Source organism: Emys orbicularis, chromosome 2, assembly GCF_028017835.1.
Source record: "Emys orbicularis isolate rEmyOrb1 chromosome 2, rEmyOrb1.hap1, whole genome shotgun sequence".
Taxonomy (NCBI): domain Eukaryota; kingdom Metazoa; phylum Chordata; order Testudines; family Emydidae; genus Emys; species Emys orbicularis.
The window spans coordinates 140737406-140754097 of NC_088684.1; the positions used below are offsets into that span (position 1 = coordinate 140737406).

The 16692-nt window shown below is 45.8% G+C and overlaps 1 protein-coding gene across 1 annotated transcript in view; it reads left to right on the forward strand.

The window, feature by feature from the left end:
- The window catches only part of ANTXR1 (ANTXR cell adhesion molecule 1), a 194154-nt gene that overhangs the window by 48288 nt on the left and 129174 nt on the right, over window positions 1-16692 (forward strand). The gene's annotated exons all lie outside the window — the stretch shown is intronic.

Below are 16692 nucleotides of genomic sequence, written 5' to 3' on the forward strand. Positions count from 1 at the left end.
GTGGGGGGGAAAGATATCCTTATGTATGTATATGAGGGTTCCTGTGTAGATACTGTGGGAAGTGTGAGTCTAGAGTGGATCTGTTTCTCCTCTTGCTTTTTATTATTTGTATGCCTAGGAGCCCTAGTCATGGATCTGGACCCCATTGTGTGAGGCACTACACAAACACAGAACAAAAAGACAATCCCAGCCCCAAAGAGTTGACAATCTTAGGCTAGGTCTACACTGGGGGCGGGGGGGTCGACCTAAGATATGCAACTTCAGCTACGTGTATCTTAGGTTGATTTACCTGGCCGTGAGGACGGCGGCGAGTCGACCGCTGCTGCTCCCCTGTCGACTCCGCTTCCGCCGCTCGCCGCGATGGAGTTCCGGAGTAGATGGCAGAGCGATTGGGGATCGATTTTATCGCATCTACACTAGACGCAATAAATCGATCCCCGATAGATCGATCACTACCTGCCGATCCGGCGGGTAGTGTAGACGTACCCTAAGATCTGCCTTATACCAGTATAACTCCATTGGCCTCAGTGGTGTGACTCTTACTTTATACTAGTAGAAGAGAGAGTTAGGCCCAGTGCGTAACAAGGTGAAAGGAGCTATTGAGTCATAGATATTTTTATTTTCTGTCTGCTCTGGTATTCCTGTGAGTCAACTAGGGTTTGAGAACCAAATGGCATAGCTCATTTCTAACACCGTAAGGGAGGGGAGAATTCATCTTGCATAATGTGGAATCAATGCAAAAGCTGGTAGATTGAGAACAGGGCTTGACCCTTCAAAGAATAAGATTTAAAAAAAAAAAAAAAAAATCTCTGACAATACATCAAAGTCAAATGGCCGAGCACTGGACTTGCTCACTTTTGTTTGGCAAAGCTGCATCAAGCTGGACAGCTTTCCTGGCAGCAGAGATTTCCTGATCCTTGTAATAGCCCAAGTGTTGATGATGGCGCTGAACGGTGTTGAGCTAATTGGCTGATTCAAAGGAAATTAAAACCAAGCGCTTGCACACAGAACTCATCTGAGCACATTGAAGGTCCCACTTCTCCCTTTGGGTGTCTGTGTAATTTGCTAGTTAAAACCTAAGAGCGGCTTACCGTGGCTGTCTGCCTTGCAAAGAATAGGGGTAAGAGGTCAGAACATGCTTGTGTGTCTGAGACTTAAGGAGTGTAACTTGTGTCTACTGGTCTGCCAGACACTCCTAGAAGGCAAAGTTCCTGATTCTTCCAGTGTTATGTTGCTTGGTTATAAGCAGAATATTTGGTTGGTCATAGGTTAACTGTTTCCAACCTGGATTTCTTTTCTCTGAGATAGTAGGAAGCGAAGTAGTAGGGCTCAGGTGAGCGCTGTCAGTGGGAAAGCTGGAACAGTGAGTTGGGGAAGGAGAGGCAAGCAAAATCACTCCCAGGGTGAGTGGGGCTCCTTGAAGAGGTGGCTGGTCAGCACATAGATATCAGCATCAGTTGTGCCAACTGGCCAGCGATGGGAGCTGCAGCTGCATACTGGGTGCAACAGGGGAGAGGTGGGTTTCAAGAGGAAGAACTGCAGAGCCGGCTCTCGGATTCTTGCTTTCCGTTATGAACCCCCAAAATAAAACTGACACTTATTGGAAAATCCTGGGCTCTGGATCAAGGCCACATGAAAACACTGAGCCTGGTCTGGCTTCTACCCCAATGATGCGGCTGAGCCACAAAGTGTCCTGCTCAGATCTGAAGTGCTCCAAAGCTCAGTGGAGTTCAGATCAAGGGTTTGGTTTGGGCCCCTCTCTGTTATAAAGTCTCACATAGCTCTGCTCTACAGCTGGGAAGGAAATTACTTTTTTTTACCATTCAAATTTAAAGGAAAATGAATCTTTGGTTTCATTTTTTGCTGAAAAATTTCTTAGAATCTTGTCTGGGTTTTTATTAAAAAATAAAAAAGTCATTATAAAGCCAAAAAAAATCAGGTTTTGGTTGCTGAAAACTGAAAATTATTGTAGCTTTCTGTTTTTTGCTTTCAATGAAAATATGAACATTTTCTACAAAAACAGGATTCTCTCTCTGTGAAAATTTCCATTTTGTCAAAAAATGTTGATGGGAAAATTTTGAGACTCTCTCCTTTATTCCAAGGCCTCATTCCTGAGCATCCTCTGGGCCTGAGAGCTTTTCGGAGGCCCAAGGCCTCACGGCCCTTTGACTTCTAGAAGAATAGTCACATGAACATGTTCAGTGGCATTCTAATTTTGGGACCACACAAGGGGAGGATTCGCGAAGCGCATGTGTGTGGTGGGGGGGGAGGGGGAGGGAGATTAAGGATCGGACTGGCTGTTAAATTATACCCTAATCCCATTGGTGGCTCCACAGAATCATATGAAATATTGTGAAACAAGCACAGCAGTTTTCTTACAATGCAGCTGTTTTATTGTAAACCCTGTCCTATGCTGGAAGAGCTACAGCTCTGAATGGAAGCAATGTTTACTAAAAAGTCTTGGCTGAGAAACCTGAAGGCAGTTGGGGCTCTCTGGAAGAAGTCTGATTTATATTTGGTCTCCTGTTTGCAAGCCACGCTGGTGGTTGTTGGGGTGCGAGCAGTCTTCTGGGCATGGTGGTCAACAGACATTGCTTAAGACCTACAAAGCAGCCAATGCACATACAACTGCAACTTTATTTGTATGTCTCGGGCACAGTGAAGAACCAGGCCTTCTGTATCTGAATCTGTCCTTCAGTGACTTCCCTAATATCTGTGGAAGAGCTGAGAGTAAGACTTGGGTCATCTGACTCCCACCCCTGGGCCTTGACCAACCTTGCAAGCATTTAACTGAGCTAGAAGAACAGCGAAAGTGACAGTAGACTTGCATGACAATGAGTTAGTGCCTAGCTGCTGTCTTGAAAGCTAAATTCCAGTACAGAATGTGCTATAAATAATAGAGATAAAATTAGAGCAGTGACGTGATAATTTCTGAGTCATTTTGGTATAACAACACATTACATGGGGTTAGAGGCAGTCCCTTCTGTAGTACCTTTCATCTGTGGATCCCCAAATCACTCTACAGACAATGTAGGAGAAGAAAATCACTAAATCCATTGGTGAAATGCATCTGTTTTGGAGGTGGAAGGTGAGCAGCCAGGATAACACTATGCTTGCACCCCAACGCTACACGACAGAAAGTGAGGAATAATTTATCCAGTGGAAATTACAGGGACAATTACAGGTAGACTGAGTGTAATTGCCCATCTGGATTCTGGCAAGATCATTGCAGCAGACAACCTGTTCTTGCAAGCACGCGCTATTTAATCTTTGATGACCATGAGCAATCAGACCCTGCTACATACATAAAAACCAGGCAGGGCAGCCGTAATCTAAACAGATAGTTTCAGAATTAGAACTCAGAGTGGGGGGGAATGATGGGTCAGTGGTCAGGTTGCTATTCTGGGATTTGGGAGACCTGGGTTTTATTCACTGCTTCACCAAAGACTTCTTTTGTAACCTTTGTCAAGTCACTTAGTCTCTCCATGCCTCAGTTCCCCATCTGTAAAATGGGAACAACAGCACTTCCCCAGCTCTCAGGTTCTCAGACCCTGGAGTAATGGGCATTTTCCTGTTGACCTAAAGTGATGTAGGGACAAGTTCCAACCTCCATGCCTCCCACAGATTGCAATAGAATTTGCACAAACAGCATCCAGGAAGAGAACATGTAGTCTTCAGTGTACAAGGGAAATCAAACGGCAGAAGTGAGTGCGCAGGAAAATGTGCCTTCCCGAAAGGAGATGTGGTAACTAAAAACACAGCAGTTTAGGGACAGGAAGGACACCTGGGATGTTGTACTCCACTCCAGAGGTTTTTGGAAATTGATACATTTCTTTATTTTCTTGCTTTATTTAACGGAAGTTGCTGGACCCCCATCCCACCCTACATATCCATGTGCATCACCATCACAAAGCAAACAATGGACTGGCACGGTGGCATTAGAGGGGTAATCCAGTAATGAGGCTGCCAGAAAACAAGGAAAAGGAGCAAATCCTTGCTAATTTTTATTATTCTCTATTTAGGGAGCCTCTCTGGGACTGTAGGTGTTGTTTTTTATTTTTTGTGCAACAGGCAGGAAGAAAATACGGAGTTTTGAAGAGATAGATGCAAAACGAAGAGCCTGATCCGAAGCCTAGAGCTGATTGGGGATTTTCTGACAAAAGATTTTGAAAATGCCAATTTGTCAAAACCGGAACTGTTTACAGGAAAGGGCCAGTTTTAACTAGTCTCCTAATTCAAAAACATTTTGAAAAAGAAAATAAGTTTTGAAATTGTTGGAATGTCCTAGTTTGTCATTCTCAAAATGGAAAGTTTAGTTTTTTCAGTTCAAAACAACTCTTTGTTTTGAAATTTTAGTGAAATTATACTTTAAAAAAAATTAAAAGGTTGACATTGAAATAAAATGTTTCAAAAGTATCAAAATGAAATTTTCAATTGATCCTATCAGAAATATTTTCAGGGTTATTGATTCACAAAACTTTTTGAGTTTTAGATTTTTCATCATGATCCAGGACAGCAAAACCTTTTGAAATCTCCCGAGGGACAATCAGCTCTATTGTTGACTTCAGTGAGCTCTAGATCAACCCTGAGTAGACCAGTTTAATAAAGAAAACTCAAGTGAAACTCGACAAAGAGTCCTGTAGCACCTTATAGACTAACAGAAGTATTGGAGCATAAGCTTTCGTGGGTGAATACCCACTTCGTCAGATGCATGGGTCTGACGAAGTGGGTATTCACCCACGAAAGCTTATGCTCCAATACTTCTGTTAGTCTATAAGGTGCCACAGGACTCTTTGTCGCTTTTTACAGATCCAGACTAACATGGCTACCCTTCTGATCTAGTGAAACTGTGAACTGATTTGTGGTATTGGCAAGAGCAAGAGGCAGTTTTGTAATCTAGTTCTTCCCTCTCTTCCCATGGCTGAGGGGACAAAATCCTTGTTGTGTTGTAGATTCTGAACACTTAACAGTGCTAGGTCTGAACCATAACTAGGAATCCAAACCCTGCCCCGAGAGTTTGGGGTGTTCATACCCTGTGTCCAATTCCAAGTTTTATGGCTTGATCCCATCTTTAGTCAGTAAGTGTGATGGCCAGAATCAAGAAAATCCAGAATAACAATGGGCAGAAGTAAGTGTGGGTGTGGGTGTGTGGGTGGGTGTGTGGGTGGGTGGAGGGGGGTGAAGAAAACTTTAAGTGTCAAAACTGAAAGTCCAGCTGCTGTCTATTTTATATGAGCCATTTCATCTATCCCTAGTTAACAATAGCAGTACCAGTTCCACTCCATCTAGTTTCCACAATGGCAGCAGTACAGTGAATCTGCTTTGCTAGTTTCCATAAGAACAAGGAGCAGCTGGGCATTGATTGCGCAGAGCTATGGGAACGTGGCTCCACTAAGTGACTAATGAGGAAGATTCAGTAAATCGAGAGAAGAGTGTTTCCATATATGTTCCTTGCTGCTCTTTTTCCCTGACTAGAGTGATGGTTGAAGGAATTTCAGGTTTGTTTGTTTTTTTTTTTTAATTTTTGCCCTGAGTTTGTAAGTTGCTGTTTTGAAACAACCTTCTGCTTCAAGAGCTGGGACTCATAACGAGAACTCTGAATTTGCACTCCAGGGCAATTGGAAATATGGTCCTTATCTTGATGTTTGAACTTTAATTCTTTTTTGAAATATTGAAGATAATTAGCATTTTTCATCCAAAATGATCAAAACACCTCCTAGAGACAGATAAGTTTCACTACCCCCATTTTAGAAATGGGGAACCTGAGGCACAGAGGGGGCCATGACCTGCCCCAAATGAGTCAGTGGCAAATCTAGGAAAATAAACTGCATGTGCTAACTCCCAGGCTGTTATCCTAGCCAGTGGTCTCTGGTGCATCCCTTTTGAAGTTAGTGTTCAGGTTTTCTGAAACACTTTCTCCATTCCTAGGAGATTTCCCATCTGTCTACCTACATAGCTATCTCTCTGTGAGCCATATTTGCATGGCTCTTATTACTGTAAAGAGCCCCTGGGGTGATATTTATCCTCACAACACCCCTGTAAGGCAGAGCAGTGCTATTATCCCCATTTTTCAGATAGGGAATAGAGAGACAAAGTGATTTGCCCAAGGTCACTGGCAGAACTGGGACTAGAACCTAGCTTTCTAGAGTCCCAGACTGGCAACCTAACTGCTAGACCATTCTTCTTCTCCCAAGTCTCTGTGAAGACTCCAGTAATTTATTCCCGTTTTCCTCCGGAGCAGACTAGAGAATACCATCAGCACCGTCTCACCACAGCTGTGAGATCTATCACCCTACGATGTTAACTGTGACACACAATCTGTATTTTAACCTGCCTCGCCTCCATAATTGGCTGCCTTGGCCTTGGCTAGCTCTGAGGCCAGGCATTCTAGGAAACGTCCAAACATCTTTTATGAAACTGTAATGTCGTCAGTCAGCTTTATGCTATTCAGTGCATTCTGCTCATTGAGAGATAAAATTGTAGCTTGCCAAGAGGAGGAACCAGTTGAAGTGAATGTAACCTCACTCCCAAACACTGTGACCTGGTACTTAGACGGGTTGAAGAGGATTTCTTCCACCACTTTTGTTTGCTTGCTGCATCTATCTATCTGGTATTCCTAGCCTCTGTTTGTCAGAGGGTGGAGATGGATGGCAGGAGAGAGATCACTTGATCATTACCTGTTAGGTTCACTCCCTCTGGGGCACCTGACATTGGCCACTGTTGGAAAACAGGATACTGGGCTGGATGGACCTTTGGTCTGACCCAGTATGGCTATTCTTATGTTCTTAAAAATGAATAAACCTCTATTATCACAACATCTCAGGGGCCTACACATCTAGCATCTCCTTCCAGTGCCCCTGTAATGTGAAGCCAAAGTCCTCTATTACCCAGAGACCAGGTATAGTGACCATAGAAGTTGTCCCCTCCCAGCCAATATGCATCAACCCTGATCTGAAGAGAAGTCCACTGGGGGCAAAGGGAGTAGCTCAGTCTCTCCTAGGTGGTCCTTGGCACCTTGTGCTATTTGCAGCTGATTATTTTGAGGCAGATACTAGGAACTGGACCGAGATCCGTCAACTAGTTTCTCACAGCCCTGGTCTGGATTTGATTTGGTAACCTAGAGGTGAAAGGTCGCTCACCCCACTGCCAAGCCAAGGAGAAAAGCTAAGACCTGTGAGCGAGCGACCTCCTTGTACTGGAACTCAACAGATTCTGTCTGGGGTTCTTGGGCCAATCTTGGGCCAAATTCTCTACCAGTGTAATATTGGTACAGCTATTGTAGCTTTGAGCTGCGCTGACTTGTACCCAGAGAGGATTTGGCCTGTTGTTATTTTTAATACAGCACTGCAGGCCCAGCCTGCATTCTTGATGTGTTTTTGTGATACTTGGCTGTAACAGGTTTAAAATATGAGTTAACTCAGTTAGGGATTAATGGGAACCATATGGGGGGCTGGATAGCTCAGCTGTTTTGTTTGTTTGAAACCTCTCAGCATCTGATTATATCAGGCAAGATGCTTATCTTAAAGATAAGATGAAGCCAGCAGTTCCTAAAACCTTAGATCAGCTGAAATGAGACCCAAAACAAGATGGACAAGACTCACTGAGGTCATTAAAGCCATGGAGCTAATAGATTTTCAGTATATATTTTATTGGGATTATACACAGAATCATAGAAATACAGGGCTGGAAGGGACCTTGAGAGGTCATCAAGTCCAGCCCCCTGTTCCGAGGCAGGACCAAGTAAGGCTAGACCATCCCTGACAGGAGTTTGTCCAACCTGTTTTTAAAAACCTCCAATTATGGAGATTCCACCACCTCCCTTGGAAGCCTGTTCCAGAGCTTAACCACCCTTAGAGCTAGAAAGGTTTTCCTAATATCTAACCTAAATCTTCTTTGCTGTAGATTAAGCCCGTTACTTATTGGCGAGGGATGATGGTGAGGAGAGGTGAGAGAATCAACTTGTAATGTTCATAGTTACAAGATGAAAAATAAAAAGAGAGAGAAAAAGTTGTGACTGCTAAAGTTGAGAGTGACCGGCTGAGCTGGCCTGTGATCAGCTGTACATCCACCAGCAGGATTTTTCTGCAGATGGCAGGAACTCTTAGAAACACTTTTCACTAAAAGGGTGTCATAAGGAGGAGGGAGAAAACTTGTTCATTTTAGCCTCTAAGGATAGAACAAGAAGCAATGGGCTTAAACTGCAGCAAGGGAGATTTAGGTTGGACATTAGGAAAAAGTTCCTAACTGTCAGGGTGGTTAAACATGGAATAAATTGCCTAGGGAGCTTGTGGAATCTCCATCTCCGGAGATATTTAAGAGTAGGTTGGATAAATGTCTATCAGGGATGGTCTAGACAGTATTTGGTCCTGCCATGAGGGCAGGGGACTGGACTCGATGACCTCTCGAGGTCCCTTCCAGTCCTAGAATCTATGAATCTATGAATTGTACGGGCTCAAATGGATTTATCCAGAGAGATTCTAATTACAATCTACCTGAATCACTTATGTTGCTAAAAGCCTCTCATCCGTTCTTAAGCTCCAGGATCGCCTGGATGTCCCAAACAAAATAATGGACTCATTGTTCAGGGCATTGTACATGCACATAACAAGAGACAGTCCCTGCACCAAAGAGTTTACAAGCTGACTAGCCAGACAAAGAGTGTGAGGGAAAATAGAGGTGAAATGACTTGCCTAAGGTCACACAGCTGGTTAGTAGCAGAGCCAGGGGTAGAACCTATGTCTTCTGATGATTAGGTAAGCACTTGGTCCACAGGACCGAATGGCTCCTTACCTTAATGCAGCAGAGTGAGCTAGCCGTGGCGTGGCACCGGTAACAAGGCAGGAGAAAATATCTCAGGGTAGAGACATGACATCCTGTTTCCATGAGTGCAATTGGCGTCAGAAGAGAGGCGAGAAACAACAGGAACAGGACCACATATGTATGTGCTGGATACCAGCAGGGAGTGAGGTTTATGGTCCAAACTGCACGGACCAGCATATCCACCAATTCCCCGTGCAGTTCCTCCTGACTTTCTTATTTTTACCTTCCACGGACTTCCTGTCTTCCCTCTTCCTCTGGCTGCCTCACACTGACTTACTCTCCACAGCTCCATGCGGCCTGGCCACTATTAGCGCAAGAGCCTTTTGCTCCACAGCTCCTTTTTTCTAATCTGTGTCTGCCTGGTTGACTCACCATCTCGCTTTAAGCCTTTACTGAATATGTCTCTCTCTTCCCCTGCCTAAGCCTCTTAATTGTCCTCTCTCTCTGTCATGGCAGTGTTGAACTCTATAACGGTATGAGCAAACGCCATACAATGTAATGGGATCCAGGTTGTATGAACAATGCTATAGGAAATGCAGCTGCCTTTCCCAGGACAGATTACGCGTGCATGAAGTTATGGTATTTAGCTTGGAGTAATGCACCACGTCAGAATAGGCTACGGATAGAGTACCGGCCAGGGAATTAGAAGGCCTGGGCTTGGCCACTGGTCTGCTGTGTGACTTTAGGCAATTCAGTTCCTCTCTCTCTGTTTGTCTGTGTAAGCTCTGTAAGGCAGGGACTGTCTCACGCTCTGTGTTTGTGCAGCGTCTGTTAATAATAACAACAGTAGGTATGGAGATGCTGTGATACAGCTCTACAGGACCATGATGGAAATGTAGCATTCTGGAGTTCTTAAAGCTTTCTTCTAAGGAATGACACTTATTTAGAGCATGCGCTATCCTTCTGAGCCATCAGCTATTAGTGAAAGCAAATTCGCCCCGTGGTAATACAATGCCTGCCAAGTTTCATTAGCAGCCTTTTTAAAGCATGTGTTGTCATTTAAAATAAAATCCCAAGCATGACAGATGAACCGATCGGAGAAAACAGATTCCATCCAGATCCTTTCACTCTAGCTACAAATCATGCAGAATGTGACATCACAGTTCTATACTTTACCCATTCCCCCTCCAAACATTCCCTAAATCGCCTTGCAGTGGCTTTGGGTTTCAGAAAGCGTGGCTCCCTATACAAAGCAGGGAAATTATAGCATGATTTCAGCATGGCTTTCATTATAGCATTAGCAAAACATTCATTTCTTACTGATGGGGTCTTTTAATAGGCAATTTCTCTAGCTCTGAGAACACAACAGTGTCTCTCTTTCTGCATTCCTACCTCCCCACAAACGGGTTTCAAGTCAAAAAAAGGATTTTTTTTCTTGGAAGGCTACCCTAAGCAGAAGAGTGGGAGGGGAAAAAATCAGCTAGGATAAACAAAGATCACTGTTTGGTAGATGGCATGACGATTTCCAAGGTATTTTCTTGACCCCCCTTTTTTTTCTTTTTAATCTCTGCCTGGTATCGAAGGAATAGCTGAAGAGTTAAAAGGCTCAAGATAGGCTAGTCTTAAACACTTCCTGAAGAAGCATCTAGGATGCAGCACAGAGCAGACGTTCCTGGGGGGAGCCTGTTGCTTCAGGAGTCACTGCAGTGACTATTATTAGAATTTGAATTATAGCACTATACAATAGATGATCCCTGCCCCCCAAACAATCCAATTATCAAACAAGGAAACAGTGGGTCACATCAAGGCTGGATGATCCTTGGGAAGATACGCTTTAGGCAAGTGAAATAAATGAAGATTCAAGCACTGAGGCCAAGATGAAAAGACGTGATTAGTAGGGAGTTGAGAAACAGTAAAGAGACACGATTTTCAGAAAGTGGTGAGCTTTCAGGCCCTTTTGCATTGTGTCTTACTCAGAAAGAGAGGCACCCCAAATCATTTGAGAGTTGTATATGCTCTTTGAGGGAGGGGTTGTTTTTTTTTCTGTTCCGTGTTTGTACAGCACCTAGCACAATGGGACCCTGATCCATGACCAGGGCTCCTAGACGCCACTGCAATGCAAGGGTATGTCTACACTACGGGATTAATCCGAATTTATATAATTCGAATTTAGGAAACCGATTTTATAAATTCGAATGTATTCGGCCACACTAGGCACATTAATTCGGTGGTGTGCGTCCAAGCTACCGTACTAGCATCGATTTCCAGAGCATTGCATTGTGGGTAGCTTTCCCATAGCTATCCCATAGTTCCCGCAGTCTCCACCCCCCCTTGGAATTCTGGGTTGAGACCCCAGTGCATGATGGGGCAAAAAACATTGTCGCAGGTGGTTCTGGGTACAGCCTCCCCCTCCCTCCCTGAAAGCAACGGCAGACAACCATTTCGCGCCTTTTTTCCTGAGTGAACTCTGCAGACTCCATACCGCAGCAAGCATGGATCCCGCTCAGCTCCAGAACGCAGTCATGAACATTGTAAACACCTCGCGCGTTCTCGTGGAGTTTATGCTTACCCAGGACCAGAAAAAAGAGGCGAGGAGGAGGAGGCGGCGACTGCAGCGCAGCGACAAGCGTGATGAGGACATGGACATGGACCGTGAATTCTCTCAGACCGCGGGCCCCGGTGCTTTGGAGATTATGATGTTAATGGGCCAGGTTATAGGCTTGGAACGCCGATTCTGGGCCCGGGAAACAAGCACAGACTGGTGGGACCGCATAGTGTTGCAGGTGTGGGACGATTCCCAGTGGCTGAGAAACTTTCGCATGCGTAAGGGCACTTTCATGGAACTTTGTGACTTGCTTTCCCCTGCCCTGAAGCGCCAGAATACCAAGATGAGAGCAGCCCTCACAGTTGAGAAGCGAGTGGCGATAGCCCTGTGGAAGCTTGCAACGCCAGACAGCTACCGGTCAGTCGGTAATCAATTTGGAGTGGGCAAATCTACTGTGGGGGCTGCTGTGATGCAAGTAGCCAAAGCAATCACGGAGGTGCTGCTACGAAAGGTAGTGACTCTGGGAAATGTGCAGGTCATAGTGGATGGCTTTGCTGCAATGGGATTCCCTAACTGTGGTGGGGCGATAGATGGAACCCATATTCCTATCTTGGCACCGGAGCACCAGGGTACCCACTACATAAACCGCAAGGGGTACTTTTCAATGGTGCTGCAAGCACTTGTGGATCACAAGGGACGTTTCAACAACATCCATGTGGGCTGGCCGGGAAGGGTTCATGACGCTCGCGTCTTCAGGAACACCAATCTGTTTAAACGGCTGCAGCAAGGGACTTACTTTCCGGACCAGAAAATAACCGTGGGGGATGTTGAAATGCCAATTGTTATTCTTGGGGACCCAGCCTACCCCTTAATGCCATGGCTCATAAAGCCATACACAGGCAGCCTGGACAGGAGTCAGGAGTTGTTCAACTACAGGCTGAGCAAGTGCAGAATGGTGGTAGAATGTGCATTTGGCCGTTTAAAAGGTCGCTGGCGATCCTTACTGACTCGCTCAGACCTCAGCCAAACCAATATCCCCATTGTTATTACTGCTTGCTGTGTGCTCCACAATCTCTGTGAGAGCAAGGGAGAGACCTTTATGGCAGGGTGGGAGGCTGAGGCAAATCGCCTGGCTGCTGATTACGCGCAGCCAGACACCAGGGCGATTAGAAGAGCACACCAGGAAGCGCTGCGCATTAGGGAAGCTTTGAAAACCAGTTTCATGACTGGCCAGGCTACAGTGTGAAATTTCTGTTTGTTTATCCTTCATGAAAACCCGCCCCCTTTATTGACTCATTCTCTGTAAGGAACCCACCCTCCCCCTGCCCCCAGCTTGCTTTCAAAGGAAATAAAGTCACTATTGTTTAAAAATCATTTATTCTTTATTAATTGATTATAATAAGAGGGAGAGAACCTGAGTGGGGTTTGGGAGGAGGATCAGCGGGAAGGAAAAGCCCACTAAAAAAAGGTTTAAAAAATGGCAGCCTTTTGCTTGGGCTGTCCACTGGGGTGGAATGGGAGGGTGTACGGAGCCTCTCCCCCCCCCGTGTTCTTACACGTCTGGGTGAGGAGGCTATGGAACATGGTGAGGAGGTAGGGGGGTTATACAGGGGCTGTAGCGGCACTCTGTTCTCCAGCAGCCGTTCCTGAAGCTCCACCAGACGCCGGAGCATGTCTGTTTGCTCACGCAGCAGCCCCAGCGTTGCATCCTGCCTCCTCTGATCTTCCTGACGCCACCTCTCATCTCGAGCGTCTCTCCTCTCCTCACGTTGGTCCCTCATGTCCTCACGTTGGTCCCTCATGTCCTCACGTTGGTCCCTCCTGTCCTCACGTTCACTGGCTTCTTTCCTATACTTGCAAACCGTGTCCTTCCACTCATTCAGATGAGCTCTTTCACTCCTGGTGGATTGCATGATTTCTGCAAACATCTCGTCTCGCGTCTTCTTTTTCCGACGCCTTATCTGGGATAGCCTTCGGGAAGGAGGAGGGAGGCTTGAAACATTTGCAGCTGCTGGAGGGAGTGAAAAAAGGAGAGAATTTTTTTAAAAGATACATTTTTCAGAACAATGCTTATACTCTTTCACGGTGACGAATACTATTCACATTACATAGCACATGTGATTTCTGTGCAAGGTCGCATTTTGCCTCTTAATATTGAGTGCCTGTGGCTTTGCTGCTAGAGATTACAGACGCAGGTCCGGGCAACAGAATTCAGCTTGCATGCTGCCATGGTAAGCCACTGTCTTTCGGCTTCTGCGCCCTGCTTTCCCACATACCAAGCAAAGCCCGTTGTGCTGCAGTTTTCCTGTTAACCTTCAGCAGCAGAAAACAAGCTAACACCCCCCCACCATCCAATTCTCTGGGATGAGTGCTTTATCCCTCCCCCCACCGCGTGGCTGGTATCAGGGAAGATCCCTGCAGGAACCAAACTAACACCCCCCCCAACCCGCCATGAATTCTCTGGGATGAGTGCTTTATCCCTCCCCCCACCGCGTGGCTGGTATCAGGGAAAATCCCTGCTAGCAAAACACGAAAAGCTCTGGGCCAATCCTCCCCCCCCCCCCTTTGCACTTGGCTAAATGCAGGGAAGGATTTCTTTTCAGCCACAGGCAAACAGCCCAGTAGGAACAGCCACCTCTGTCCCCTTAATTAAATTCCCGTATTTCAACCAGGTTACCCTAAGCGATATCACTCTCCTGAGGATTACACAGCAAGATAAAGAACAGATGTTGCTTGAATGCCAGCAAACACCGGGACCATACGCTGCCAGGCTTTGTCATGCAATGATACCAGATTACTTGCTACTAGCATGGCGTGGTCAAGTGTCCTACCATGGAGGACGGAATAAGGCTGCACTGCCCAGAAACCTTGTGGCAAGGCTTTTGGAGTACCTCCAGGAGAGCTTCATGGAGATGTCCCTGGAGGATTTCCGCTCCATCCCCAGACACGTTAACAGACTTTTCCAGTAGCTGTACTGGCTGCGAATGCATCCCAAGTGCTCAGGGCAAATTAATCATTAAAAATGCTTGCTTTTAAACCATGTTTTATTTTTTAAAAGGTAAACTCACCTGAGGTCCCTTCCATGGGGTCATGGTCTTGGGTACTGGCTTGGGAGGGTACTTCAGTCAGGGTGAGAAACAGATCCTGGCTGTTGGGGAGAACGGAGAGCTGGGTGCTCTCTGCCAGCTCGTCGTCCTCCTCCTCCTCTTCCCCTTCCGCGGAATCATCAGGTGTACCTGATGAGATTATCCCCATCTCGGAATCCACAGTCAGAGGTGGGGTAGTGGTGGCGGCCCCCCCTAGAAATGCATTTAGCTCGGCGTAGAAGCGGCATGTCCGCGGCTCTGACCCGGAGCGACCGTTTGCCTCCTTTGCTTTTTGATAGGCTTGTCTGAGCTCCTTGACTTTCACGCGGCACTGATCTGAGTCCCTATTGTGGCCTCTCTCCATCATGCCCTTGGAAATTTTTTCAAAAGTTTTGGCATTTCGTCTTTTCGAACGAAGTTCTGCTAGCACTGAATCCTCTCCCCATATAGCGATCAAATCCAGTACCTCCTGTACGGTCCATGCTGGTGCTCTTTTTCGATTATCAGCCTGCATGGTTACCTGTGCTGATGAGCTCTCTGTGGTCACCTGTGCTCTCCACGCTGTGCAAACAGGAAATGAAATTCAAATGTTCCCGGGGCTTTTCCTGTCCACCTGGCCAGCGCATCCGAGTTCAGATTGCTGTCCAGAGCGGTCACAATGGTGCACTGTGGGATAGCTCCTGGAGGCCAATAACATCGAATTGCGGCCACACTAACCTTAATTCGGATTGACAAAACCGATTTAGACGCTACTCCTCTCGTCGAGGAGGAGTACAGAAATCGAATTAAAGGGCTCTTTAATTCGAATTAAATGGCTTCGTTGTGTGGACGGGTCCAGCGTTAATTCGATTTAAAGCAGCTAAATCCGAATTAAAGTCGTAGTGTAGACCAGGCCCAAATAATAAACAGTAACAATCACTGGTTACAAGTATCAGAGGGGTAGCCGTGTTAGGCTGGATCTGTAAAAAGCAACAGAGTCCTGTGGCACCTTTAAGACTAACAGATGTATTGGAGCATAAGCTTTCGTGGGTGAATACCCACTTCATCAGACGCATGGTTAGTTTTTAAAATCCTTGTCTTAGCCTTCATGCAGTCCCCATTCGGTCTGTGCTCCAATTGTCTCTACAGAGTTAGCTTCTAGCCCAAAGCTGGCCTGCTTCTGCACTGCATGGTTATATGACAGTAGTTCTACCTTTTTTTGGTGGCTCTGCTTGGGTCATTTTGCTCCTTTATGTTCCATCAAAACATCCATTCTGAGCTTCCTGTGAAATCCAGCGTGTGTCTGGAATTTTTTTCACCCTAAGGTTACAGATTGAAAAGAGGGCTGGCTCTGTGGAAGGCAATTGGCAGAAGCTCGCCAAGGTCAGAAGCAGAAAGGAATGGTCTTCAAGTGAGGATCAGTTGGTTTTACAGGCTGTAAATATTCTTTGAGCCAGAGAAGTGCGAATTAAAGGTTATGAGTAGATTGCATGAGTTTAAGTGCTGGTGGAAGGTTCCTTATTGCATGAGGGCCTCTATGCAGAGAATAGATTTGCGTGAGCTGCAGCAAGAAAGCTTCCCATACACACACTGCCCTGGAAATGTACCCCTCAGTTAAACGGTTGGTTAGTGTCCATATACCCATTGCACCTTGTCTTCTCTACTGAGACTGCCAACAAGGACATTGTGAACTATTGCACTGATTCCTGTTTAGATTTGTAAGCTCGTAAGGTCAGGAAATCTGTATTATTATATGTGGATAACGCATCTAGCACAATGGGGCCTTTAGGCAGGACTGTATTAAGAGAGAGTTCCTGACCTTAAAGAGCTTATGATCTATTCTAAATCAATGAAATGGAGGCTCAGAGAGGTGAAGTGACTTTCCCAGGGACTCACAGCTGGTCCGTGACAGAGCCAGGCATAGAATTCAAGTCTTTTGTCTCCCATCTAATGCCCTGACTACCTGATTACTCTACCATCAACGGTTCTTCTATGTATCTTGTGAACTGAGACAGGTCCAAGCCACAAAGTCCAAAGATTGTTAATGTTTTGGCCCGTCTTTCCCTGCAGAGGAATACAGCCCATTTTTCTGCAGCCTGCAAAGAGGAGCAGCATCGTTTCAAATGCATCCTGCACAGACAAACTGAATAGCAGATGAAAGGCATTTTTGTTTTGTTTCCCAATGCAGTTTTCCAGGAAGGAGTCAGATGGCTGGAGTTATGCAAACCAAAAGGATCTTCTTTTGTTGGGGGGGAGTTAAAGTTACTCATTTCTGTGGTGAAACAAAAACATTCTCCAAACAAAACAATCCCTCCCCATAGC